This window comes from Hemitrygon akajei, unplaced genomic scaffold (assembly GCF_048418815.1).
Source record: "Hemitrygon akajei unplaced genomic scaffold, sHemAka1.3 Scf000101, whole genome shotgun sequence".
NCBI lineage: Eukaryota > Metazoa > Chordata > Chondrichthyes > Myliobatiformes > Dasyatidae > Hemitrygon > Hemitrygon akajei.
The window spans coordinates 1183171-1196603 of NW_027331987.1; the positions used below are offsets into that span (position 1 = coordinate 1183171).

Genomic DNA, 13433 nt, shown 5'->3' on the forward strand with positions numbered 1-13433 from the left:
TGAGAGAGACTAGTGTAGAATTTGCAGGGGACCTGGCAGAAATATTTAAAATGTCCTCAGCTACCTGTGCAGTGCCGGAGGATTGGAGGGTAGCTCATGTTGTTCCGTTGTTTAAAAAAGGCTCCAATGGTAAACCAGGTAACTACAGGCCAGTGAGCCTGACATCAGTAGTAGGTCAGTTATTGGAAGGTGTTCTGAGAGATCGGATATACAAGTATTTGGACAGCCAAGGGCTGATAGTCAGTATGGCTTTGTGCGTGGTAGATCGTGTTTAACAAATCTTGTAGAATTTTTCGAAGAGGTTACCAAGAAAGTAGATGAAGGAAAGGCTGTGGATGTTGTTTACATGAACTTTAGTAAGGCCTTTGACAAGGTCCCACATGGGAGGTTAGTTCAGAAGGTTCAGACATGAGGTATCCATGGAGAGGTTGTAAACTGGATTCGAAATTGGCTGTGAGGGAGAAGACAGAGAGTGGTAGTGGATGATTGCTTCTCAGACTGGAACTGTGACTAGTGGTGTGCCTCAGGGATCTGTGCTGGGACTATTGTTGTTTGTTGTCTATATCAATGATATAGATGTGGTCAATTGGATCAGCAATTTTGCTGATGACACCAAGATTGGAGGCCTTGTGGACAGCGAGGAAGGCTTTCAAAGCTTGCCGAGGGATCTGGGCCAACTGGAAAAATGGGCCAGAAAATGACAGATGGAATTTAATGCAGACAAGTGTGAGGTGTTGCATTTTGGAAGGACAAACCAAGGTAGGACATACACAGTAAATGGTAGGGCACTGAGGAGTGCGGAGAAACAAAGGGATCTGGGAGTTCAGGTACATAATTCCCTGAAAGTGGCGTCACAGGTAGACAGAGTTGTAAAGAAGGCCTTTGGCACCCTGGCATTCATAAATCAAAGTACTGAGTATAGGAGTTGGGATGTTATGCTGAGGTTGTATAAGGCATTGGTGAAGACAAATTTGGAGTATTATCTGCAGTTCTGGTCACCTAACTATAGGAAGGATATCAGTAAGATTGAAAGAGTGCAGGCAAGATTTACTAGGATGTTGCCAGGTGTTCAGGAGTTGAGTCACAGGGAAAGATTGAACAGGTTAGGACTTCATTCCTTGGAGCATAGAAGACTGAGGGGCGATTTGATAGAGGTTTACAAAATTATGAGGGGTATAGAGAGTAAATGCGAGTAGGTTCTTTCCACTTGGATTAGGAAAGATAAAAACGGGAGGACATGGTTTTAGGGTGAAAGGGGAAAGGTTTAGGCGAACATGAGGAGGAACTTCTTCACTCACCTGGTGGTGGGAGTGTGGAACGAGCTGCCATCTGACGTGGTAAATACGGGCTCACTCTTAAGTTTTAAGAATAAATTGGATAGATACCTGGATGGGAGAGGTCTGGAGGGTTACGGACTGGGTGCAGATCAATGGGACGAGCGGAATAAAGTTTCTGCACAGACTAGAAGCGCCAAATGGCCTGTTTTCTGTGCTGTAGTGTTCTATGGTTCTATGGAGTGAAATAAACACGACATGAGAATTGTCGATCGATTAATTTTAACTCGTTCACCGCATCTGTCAACCGAACAGAAACACCGGGGATTCAGCAGCAGCCGTGGGCGGCGGGTCCTGAGCTCCTCCTGGTCCTAAAGTCTACCCGTAATGAGACAGGTTAAATGCGACAAGTGGGGGCGGTGCTGACCGGAAAAGACAGTGAAGATTGTTCATTACGTTCATCTGCCATTTCTTTGTCCCCCATTACTACTTCACCAGCATCATTTTCCAGTGGACCAGTATCAACTTTCATCTCCCTTTCACTCTTCATGTAACTGAAAACTAAACTTTCAGTAACCTGATTTATATTATTGACCAGTTTCCCCTCATATTTCGTCTTGACCATTCCTATGGCTTTTTTCGTTGCCTTCTGTTGGATTTTAAGAGCATCCCAATAATCCAACATCCCACTAACCTTTGCTACTTTATATGCCATTTCCTTAGGTTTAACACAATTATTACATGCCTTTTCCAGCTCAAACTGTGAATTAATTTAAAGTCAGTCCCTTAATTTAATAAAGTTTTTACCTGAAAACTATCTACCCCCCCCCCCCAAAGATTGTACTGAAGACTGCATTTGATTTTTCTTCAGCCTTATACGCTTCACATTGAAATAGTATGTGTTTCGACAGTTTCATAATGACAAAATGTACACGACACAGAATGAAGTTTTCTAATTAGATACAAGGCATAATTAAGCATAGTGTGGGCATTTCTAAGTCGAGTCAATACCATACCTTCCCTTGTTTTAAGCCCTTCTTCTATAAACCCAACAGGTTTATGTATTCTGTAAAGGTATCTGTCCATATGTCCATTATCCTACGTCTTGCCATAAGCCCCTAATTCTTAACACTACCAACCCTTTAGATTCTAATTTGCTAAGTGGAAGGTCTATATCTACAGCTTAATATTTAACAGCTTTTGTTGCTAAACAGTCAACCCCATCATTTCCCTCAACAGTGTGATGTGCAGGGCCCATAATGTGCAGACATATAAATCAAACTTTATATATGAAATACCGTTTGACAAGTTTCCAACAGTCAATCTGACCTACTACCAGAATTACCTGTTTAAGACTCATCAAAACCGAAATGTATTCTGAGCAAATTATAAGGACCAATTTCCTCCACCCACTGTAAGCCTAAGCTGTTGGCAAAGAATTCTGCTTCTTCTGCTGATAAATGGCTGTAAGTCATTTCTTTATCATTACCTGCAATTCAGGCACACAAAAACAGCCACACCAACATCCCCAGTTAACTTATCTTTGGATTCATCTGTAAAAATGGTTACTGTATGATAATAACTTTCATTAATATACTGATGAACCAACAGACTCTGAGGTGGAACCGAATCGGATCGTGTAACCTAAAATCAACTGAAGTCATTGGAAAAAACAAGGTGGGGTTACAGAGAAAGCTACAGTAGGACATATTGTATCATCAAATACACCCATATTCCCAGTGTGGTAAGAACACAGCCACCCAAAACAAAAAACACTCTTCTTGTGATGTCCCCAACCGTCCTCCAGCACACCTTTAATAGGATGATCATTTCCTTGCCCCCGCAAATTAATCCAGTATATTGACATCAACTTGAACCTCTGTTACTTTGAGGGCAATTGTCCCATTGCAATCGGTTTATCCAAAACAGGAGACAACATTACTGCACCAGAACACAATCTTAAAGTCTGTAATTGTATCACATACAAACATTTTTAATTTAAAGATGAAGCTGATCCATAAGCCACACAGACGTAATCAAGAACAGATCAAATTAAACAAATATAACTATTCAACATATATTTTCATGTTGCACCCAAGAATACCCACATAGATGCTTGAGGAGATTTAAAGCTCCTTTACATTTATCAATTATTTTACTGATAGGTGCTTCCACGTCAGCTTATTATCCATCCACATACTGAGAAATCTTACCACTGACACTTCCTCAAGATATTAATCATATAATTTAAAATCAAGTGCAAGTATATTAATGCTGTTTGTAAACCACGCAGTGTGTTAACGACTGAAAGCTTAAAATCCTCATCAATCTGTCCACTGTTTGAGCTATTAATTGTAAATTGCAATTAATACCTCTAATCCATACAGCTACGTCATCTGTATATTGTGATTTACCCATCTCAGAGAAAATATCATTAATCATAATATTAAATAATGAAGGCCTACAAATACTGCCTTGTGGGATCCCATTCTCTATCTCATAGAAACACAAACATAACATGAAGACCGGTACTTGCACAGTCTGTCCAAATAAAAAAACTCAGAAAAATTATACAATGTCCCCCTCACACCTAATTTAATCAAAAGTCCTTTCTTCCATATCATTTCCCTTTTCACTATCAAGAAATACTGCTATTACAACATCTTTATTTAATTGTGCTTTCCGAATATCATCTTCCAAACCTGAAACTGAATCTAATGTCATTTCACCCTTCCAAAATCCACTCTAATAAAACACTTTATCATCACTCTTTCCAAAATATAACTCAAGCGCTTGATTACCATACATTCCATAAGTTTACATAAATGAGACATTCACGATATAGGCCCTTAACTAGAAGGATCAAATGGGGATCTGCCAGGTTTTAGAATAGGCACTACTATTTCCATTTTCCATGAGGAAAGTAGATGCTCAATTCAAACATTTAATATTTTCACAAAAGCGAATTATATACAATTACAATTTCAAATATCACTCTTTCCTGGGAACACGACCTGCATTATTAATAGACTTCTTAAATTCATACAAAGAAATCTCTCCATCAGTGATACTATCATTGTTACAGCTGACTTCCAGCACATCAGGGTATTCACTGAAAAACATATCCCTACATTGTTTAACTTCTTCACTTAAATTATCCCGATTATGAATCTCAGCAAATGACCCAGCCAGTAACACAACCTTCCCTGTTTCAGTAACAATCATTTTGCCCTCATTAATCAACACTGGAATATTATGATCCCCACAAATCCCCCCATTTTCTAAATCATATCCCGAACAATTCCAAGTTTGATATTCCTTCCAATATTATCTCCATATAACCTCCAGTAAATCACCTCCTTCCTCACCACGGCCTTTGCCCTTTTATTGTTAATAATGTCACTCGGAGACTGATGCACCATCACATAAAAACTCACATTTCTCCCAATTTGCTTCCTGTCCTGTTATAAATCCAAATCCAAACTCACAGACAGGAAGGCTGACTGATGTTCACATAAACTAATCACCCTCTGAGTTCACATTTGAGCGACATGCACCGCAGCCAATGAAAGCAGGGGTCAGTGATACGTCTGAGTTACGAGAGGCTGGAAGAAATCGGCCCATGATCAGCCCCTCCTCTTCCGCTCCATCGCCATGGCGGAGATCAGCGAAGTCGCTTCTGTCGGTGTAGCCGGCCTCGGCGCCCACAAGGACGGGTGTGATTTCCCTTCACGCCTCGGTGGGTCTGTTTCGGTGACGTCTGTGGTGGCTGACGAAACATGCTTTGACAGGGAGCGAACGAGGACCATTGACTACAACTCCCAGAAGGCCCCAATGATGACGTTGTGGTGTTTTTTAGGGGTAAGGTATAAAAGCAAAATGGAGGAAAATGTAATGCATTACGTTTCCTATACTGTATCGTGCCTTCAATGAAAAATTAAATTAAAAGAGAGATTCCAGCGAGGAATAGATATAACATAGAACAATACAGCACAGTACAGGCCCTTCGGCCCACAGTGTTGTGCCGACCTTTACACTCTGCCTCCCTAAACTTAAATTCCTCCATATATTTGTCTAGTAGACTCTTTAACTTTACTAGTGTATCTGCCTCCACCACTGACTCGGGCAGTGCATTCCACGCACCAACCACTCTCTGAGTAGAAAATCTTCCTTTAATATCCCCCTTGAACTTCCCTCCCCTTACCTTAAAGCCATGTCCTCTTGTATTGAGCAGTGGTGCCCTGGGGAAGAGGCGCTGGCTATCTATCTATTCCCCTTAATATCAACTATATCTCTATCATTTCTCCTGTCATCTTCCTTCTCTCCAGAGAATAAAACCTCAGCTCCCTTAATCTCTGAACATAATCCATGCTCTCTAAATCAGGCAGCATTCTGGTAAATCTCCTCTGTAACCTTTCCAGTGCTTCCACATCCTTCTTATGGTGAGGTGACCAGAACTGGACAGAGTACTCCAAGTGTGGCCCAACCAGAGTTTTATAGAGCTGCATCATTACATCGCGTCTCTTAAACTCTATCCCTCGACTTATGAAAGCTAACACCCCATAAGCTTACTTAAATACTCTGTCTACCTGTGAGGCAACTTTCAGGGATCTGTGGACATGTAGCCCCAGATCCCTCTGCTCCTCCACACTTCGAAGTATCCTGCCATTTACTTTGTACTCTGCCTTGGAGTTTGTCCTTCCAAAGTGTACCACCTCATGCTTCTCCAGGTTGAACTCTATTGGCCACTTCTCAGCCCACTCCTGCATCCTATCAATGTCTCTCTGCAATCTTTGAAAATCCTCTGCACTATCCACAACACCACCAACCTTTGTGTCTTCTGAAAACTTGCCAACCCATCCTTCTACCCCCACATCCAGGTCGTTAATAAAAATCTCGAAAAGTAGGGGTCCCAGAACGGATCCTTGTGGGACACCACTAGTCACAACCCTCCAATCCAAATGTACTCCCTCCACGACAACTCTCTGCTTTCAGCAGGCAAGCCAATTCTGAATCCACCTGGTCAAACATCCCCGGATTCCATGCCTTCTGACTTTCTGCTTAAGCCTACCGTGTGGAACCTTATCAAATGCATTACTAAAATCCATGTAGATTACATCCACTGCACTACCCTCATCTATATACCTGGTCACCTCCTAAAAGAACTCCATCAGGCTTGTTAGACACGATCTGCCCTTTAGAAAGCCATGCTGACTGTCACTGATCAGACCATGATTCTCTAAATGCCAATAAATCCTATCTTTGTGAATCTTTTCCAACAGCTTTCCCACCACAGATGTAAGGATCAATGGTCTATAATTATCCAGACTATCCCTACGACCCTTTTTGAACAAGGGGACAACATTCGCCTCCCTCCAATCCTCCGGTACCATTCCCGTGGACAATGAGGACATAATGATCCTAGCCAGAGGCTGAGCAATCTATTTCCTCGCCTCGGATGCAGAACTGGGAAGTGGCAGAGGGAGTTCAACACAGATGAAGAGGTTCATTTCTGCAGGTCAAATTTAAACACAGAATAAAATATTAATGGTAAGACTCTTGGCAATGTGGAGGGTCAGAGAGATCTTGGGGCCCATGTCCATACGACATTCAAAGCTGCTGTGGAAGTTGGCAGTGTTGTTAGGAAGGCGACTGGTGTGATGGCCTTCATCAACCGTGGGATTGAGTTCAAGAGCTGTGAGGTGATGTTGAAGCTATATTTCTCCTAACCTGTACATAAGTAATTGTAATAAGATGATGAGAGGCTTTGACCATGTGGATAACCAGAGGCATTTTCCCAGGCTTGAAGTGACTAACACGAGGGGACGTAGTTTTAAGCTGCTGGGAAGTCGGTACTGAGGGAGTGTCAGGGGCAGGTTTCTTATACAGAGTCGTGGGGGCATGGAATGCACTGCCTGCAGCGATGGTGGAGCTGGATACAATAGGATATTTTAAGAGACTCTTAGATAGGTACATGGAGCTTAGAAACACAGAAATACGATCAGGAAATCCGAGGCAGTCTCTAGAGTAGGTTACATGGTCGGTACAACATTGTAGGCTGAAGAGCCTGTAATGTGCTGTAGATTTCTGTGTTCTGTGTCAAAGACAGGCAGAGGGATTAATTTAAACGGACAGGAGGACAGCATGGAAAGGTTGAGCCGAAGGGCCTGTGTTAGTGCCGTAAGGGAGGGGTTCTGTCCCAACCATCGACTCTATTCCCCTCAACAGATGCTGCCTGACTTGACAACGTGCTTGAAAAGTTACATTCAGTTCCGCTTAGCATTCTGTACAAAGGATGTTTTGTGCTGGAAGAGTGCAGAGGAGATTCATCATGATTGACGGGGCTTGTGTTCATAAGTCCATAAGGCATAGGAACAGAATTAGACCATTCAGCCCATTGAGTCAGCCACCTTTCCATCATGGCTGATCCCAGATCGCACTCAGTTCCAGGTATCTGACCTCCCGCCATATCCTTTGATACCCTGACCAATCAGGAAACGATTAACTTCCGCCTTGAATATACCCACACACTCGGCCTCCACCACAGTCTGTGGCGGAGCATTCCACAGATCCAATACACCTTGGCTAATAAAAAAAATAAGCTGTTTACCTCTGTTTGAAAAGGTGGCCCCTCAACTTTGTGGCTGCGCCCCACCACAGGAAATACCTTCTCCACATCAATTTATCCAGTCATTTCAACATTCGGTAGGTTTCAATGAGATGCCCCGCATTTTTCTGAGTTCCAGTGAGCACAGGGTCAAAGCTGCCAAGTGCTCCTCATATTTTAACTCCTTCATTCCCGAAACCATCTTTCTGAACCTCCTCTGGACTCTCTCCAATGGCAACACATCCTGTCTGAGATGTGGGTCCTAACGCGGCCTGACTCGTGTCTTATAAAGCCTCAGCATTATCTCTTTGCTGTTATATTCATGGGGCGAGATTGGACTGTGTTGATCTACAGGGGGATCTTGGAATCCGAGTTCATAACTCCCAGATAGTGGTTCCATTGTCAGGCAGTTATGTTGCTGTTGTATAAACCTCTAGTTTAACCACATCTGGAGAATTGCTTTCGAATACAGGAATAATGCGGAGGTATTGGATGGTGAGTGGAAGAGGCTTAACAGGATGCTGCCTGGATAAAGTGAGACTGGACAATCTCGGGTAATTTTCTCCGGAGTGGCAGAGGCTGAGGGAGGTCTGACAGACGTTTACAGGAATGTGAGAGACACAGACAGAGTGGACAGCCGGGATTTTTTCTCTAAGGAGGAAATGTCCAATGCCAGTGGGCATGCACTTCAGGAAAAAGGGGGAACACATCCTCGTTGGTCCTTTCTGCACTATTTAAGTATTTTGTAATTAAGTGTAATTTCATATCTTTTCTCTGTATAGCTGCTGTTGGAAAAAAACAATTAGAAAAGACAATGATGTTAAAAACCTGACTCAGGATGTTTAAAGGAGATTTGCGTTTCAAGTTTTGTTTTTCATTCCCATCGTGGTGGGTGTCTGGAGTGAATGTCAGGGGTGGTGGTGGAGGCAGATGTGATAGAGGCTATTAGATACCACGTGAATGTGAGGAGAATGGAGGGATGTGTTCCTTGTGTAGGCAGAAGGGATTGGTTTAGTAAGGCATGACGTGACCAGTTCAATTGGTTCAGAACAACACAGTGAGCAGAAGGGCCTGTTCAAGGACAAGTACAGCAAGCAGAGCAGGTAAACTGGATAAAGTGATCCCACTCAGAGAACAGACTGTGACGTCAGTGGATATATGCCGGCATCACAATTCTCTCACCAAAGATACTTCACTGCTGGATAAAATGAAGTTTGTGATGTTTATAACCAATGTGGTGAATTGTACTGCTCAGACATCTCATCCTGCTGAGGAAATTAAAATTATTGTGAAAGCTGCAGAAAGGTATCTTGGTGTAACTGGTGTTTTGTGGGAAGCCGTAAATGAAGCTCTGATTTGTAGGGGTTTCTGCATCCCAGCTACTTGTGAAGACATGTAATAGGATTGAAATATTGAAGTAAAATGCAAGAAGCCTGATTTTACATGGTCAACACTTTAAGCAGTTTATTTCTGATTTGTCAGATTCATCCGATGTTATATCTGTTCAGGAAACCTGCACATTTTAAGTTTTATTCCTGTACAGGATTATATTGTCGTTTGACTTGACGGGTTGGTTGGTAGAGGGGTGGTGTTGTCAGTTTTATAAGGAAAGGGGCAGAGTATAGTGTTGTGAATGGGAATAAAATGTATCATGAACTTGTGGAAAATCTTGATTCAACAGGTATGTGTGTAATTTTCTTTTGTGTGAATATTAACTTTCTGAATCGTATTTGGAGGTTTGGCCATCTACTTTTCTCATGGAAAATAGTTGTAGTAGTTCCCATTCTAAAACCTGGATCTCCCCGTCTGATCCTCCTTCTTGTAGACCAATATCATTAAAGTCTCATTTATGTAAACTTGTGGAATGTATGGTAATCAAGTGTTTGAATTATATTTTTGATAAAAGTGGTAATTTCACGTTTTATCAGAGGGGAATTTGGAACGGTAGAATAAGACCATAAGACAAAGGAGCAGAAGTCGGTCATTCGGCCCATCGAGTCTGCTCTGCCATTTTATCATGCGCTGATCCATTCTCCCATTTAGTCCCACTCCCCCGCCTTCTCACCATAACCTTTGATACCCTGGCTACTCAGATACCTAGCAATCTCTGCCTTAAATAACATTGGAATCAGTTTGGGTTTGGAAGATCATATTAGGAAAGTACAGTTAAATAATAATGTTGTAATAGCAATATTTTTGATATTGAAAAGGCAAATAATATTTGTTGATGGACTTTTGATAAATTTTTGGAAATGCAATTGAGAGGGCTATTGTATATTTTTTTCTGATTGTTTCTATTTGTACGTCTTGTAAAGGTATGGATGGGCAAGTATGACATTGAATTCATTTTTATATTTGGAAGATGGTATTAGTAAAGCCAGTTAAATTTCGATGTTGTAACAGCAGTACTTTTACTATTCAAAAGGCAGATGGAATTTATGGAAGGAAAGAATTTTTATGAAATTGTGGAAATGAGGATGGAGGGGCTAGTATCTAACTTTGAGTTGTTTTAATTGAACGTTTTGTGTCAGGTATGGGTGGGAAAGTTATATTCAGGTTGTTATGAGATAGAAACTGGAATCCCACAGGCAGTATTTATTATTTTATATTATAATTAATATTTTTTTCTGAGATAGGTTTTTCGTTGTGTAAATCTCTATATGCAGATGATGGAGCTTTATTGATTAGAGGTAGAAAATTCAATTTTGCTGTATATAGGATGCATTCTCAATTAATAAGGTCGAAAGGTCGGCAAATAGATGGGACAAGTTATGTGTTTTACAGACAGGATTAGTGAACCTGCACTTGATTAGAAATGATTGGAACTGATATGGTCAAACTCCTTAAAAGGTGTCAGTGGTAAGATTTCCAGGCATGTGGACGGATAATAAGCTGACATGGAAGTACCAGATAAGAAAATAATTGATAAATATAAAGAAACATTAAATATTCTCAGTTATCCCTGCGGGTATTCTAGGGTGTTACATGAAAGTATTTGTTGAACAATCTCATTTGTTTAAATGGCTCTGTTCTTGATTATGGTTGTGGTTTATAGATCAGCTTCATCTTCAACTTTATTATGTTTGGGTGTGATACAAGCACAGGCTTTGAGATTGTGTTGTGGTGCAGTAAAGGTATCCCCTGTTTCGGCTTTACTGCATTGGTCAGGCCTAATCTGGAGTATTGTGTATAGTTTCTGTTACTGGCCTGAAGGAAAGTTATCAACAACATTGAAATAGTGCAGAGAAAATTTACAATACGTTTGCTGGGACTTGAGGACTCGAGCTTTAGGAAAAGCTGAGGACTTTATTCCCTTTAGTGTTGGAAAATGAAGGGGGATTTTGCAGATTTATACCAAATTATGAGTGTGGTTGAAAGGGTAAATGCAGGCAGGATTTTTCCTCTGAGTTTGGGTGAGATGGGAACTGGAGGTCGCAGTTTAAGGGTGAAAGGTGAAATATTTAAGAGGAACCTGAGTGGGAATTCCTTCACTCAGAGGGTGGTGAGGGTGTGGGAAGAGCTGTCAGTGGAAATTATGGATTTCACTGCAGAGAAGTTTGGATCGGTACATGGACGGGAGGGGTATTGAGGGCCATGGTCCAGCTGCGGTTATGGGACTCGGCAGAATAACAATTCGGTACGGACTAAATGGGCAAAAGGGTTGTTTGTTTGTTATAGTGCTCTCTGCCTCCAAATAAAGTGTCGATGAAGGGGAATTGGTTGGGGCTGTTGTCGGGAAGCAAACGATGTGCTTTCAGGATTTCCTGCTCGGAATAGAAGTGAATTAATACTGGATATCCATGGTCAAAGTGTGGCGATCAGAGCCAGGGATTGTAAAGTAGTTGAAAACAAACAAACACATACACCCCCCCCCCCCCACACACACACACACACACTCTCTCTCTCACACTCACACACACACACACTCTCTCTCACACTCACACACACACACTCTCACACACACACTCTCTCTCTCACACTCACACACACACACACACTCTCTCTCTCTCTCTCACACACACACACACACACACACACACACACACACACACACACACACACACACACACACACACACACACACACACACACACACACACACACACACACACACACACTCCCTTCAACTTCACATTGGCGTTCACCCCATTTCCCAAAAATATCTAGTTCCTCATCTTTGGCTCAAAATCTCGCCACCCTCCTGCCCCCATCTTCACCCCTTCCCACTTTTGCCACCTCTGCTTCCCCATTCCCTCACTGTATCTTTCTCTCCATCTCTTGTCTCCCACTCCCTCATTCTTTCTCTTCCTCCTCTCCCCTCACCTATTTCCTTCTCTTCCACACACTCTCTGTCTCTCTCTCCTCTCTTCATCTGTTCCCTTCCCCACTGACACACCCGTGTCCTCAGCACATTCCTCCCTACCCTACCCACTCACACTCTCCTCCTTTACCTTGTTGTCTCTGTCTCCCTTTCTACCCAATGCTTCACCTGCCTCTCGCCTTCTCCCCAGTTCCTCCTTTACTGCAGCTCGTTTTCCCCGCCACCCTCCCGTCCCCACATCCCCCACCCCGCACTGTGATGACGGTTGACACGCACAGTGAATTGTCTGATGTTGTGCAATTCTTCGTTTTTTGGACAGTGACAGTGTTTTCTCGGAATATGAAGGCTTGTGGTTTCCGGGAGAGGCCAGTTTGTTCCCTTTTTATGTGCTACAGAATAGGCGGGGGAGGGGAGTGTGGAGGAGAGAGAGAGACTAAATATATATAGCCTCAATCTCTTTCTCCCTGTCCTCCTCTCTTCATCCGTTCTCATCCAAACTGCCCCACTCTTTCCTCCACACATTCCTCCCTAATCTTCCCCCTTTTCTGTCGCCCGCTTTCCCGACCCCCCACCCCGCACTGTGATGACGGTTGACATTCACAGTGAATTATAGATGTTGTGTAATACTTCATAGTTTGGAAAGCAGCAATGCTCTCTCAGAGATGAAGGCTTGTGGTTTCCGGGAGAGGCCAGTTTGTTCCCTTTCTGTGCGCTGCAGAATAGGCGGGGGAGGGGATGTGGAGTGGACGGGATAGCCGTGTGTTCTCAGCAGCTACGCCGTCACGACAAAGACCGAGCACCCTCTGCGAGCTGGTCTCTGACACAAACACGCACAGACACACAAAGAGACGGACCGACACATACGAGGACGCATATAAACACACAGAGATTCAGACATACAAAAATACTTTAAATATGAATGCAGTTTGCATTTTCATCGTTTTAAGATGGATGTCGCTATTTTGTGAACTGTTTGAAATGATTCTTGCTCTGGGATAATCTAGTGTGCTTGTGGGGATGTCAGCGGGTTTGGGGGTTCACATGTAAATGGGTCTGCACATTGATTTGCGGATGTGCGAAGGTTTCAGGGTATGTTGGTGAATATGGATTTTGGAGTGTCGGTGAATTTGGGGGTGCACACTGCTTTGGGCACTTGAGGGTGCACGGGGATTTGGGAGTATTTAGGGCTGCGCACAGATTTGAGTGTCTCAGCGGATTTGGGGTTGCACAC

General features: G+C 42.7%; 1 protein-coding gene across 1 annotated transcript in view; it reads left to right on the forward strand.

Annotated features, from left to right (window-relative positions):
* Positions 1 to 6561: 6561 nt before the first annotated feature.
* Positions 6562 to 13433, forward strand: part of LOC140723130 (uncharacterized) — a 1246679-nt gene continuing 1239807 nt past the window's right edge. Inside the window, exon 1 of the mRNA XM_073037763.1 lies at positions 6562 to 6792. The gene's annotated coding sequence lies outside the window, so the exon portion shown is untranslated. The remainder of the gene's footprint in view (positions 6793 to 13433) is intronic.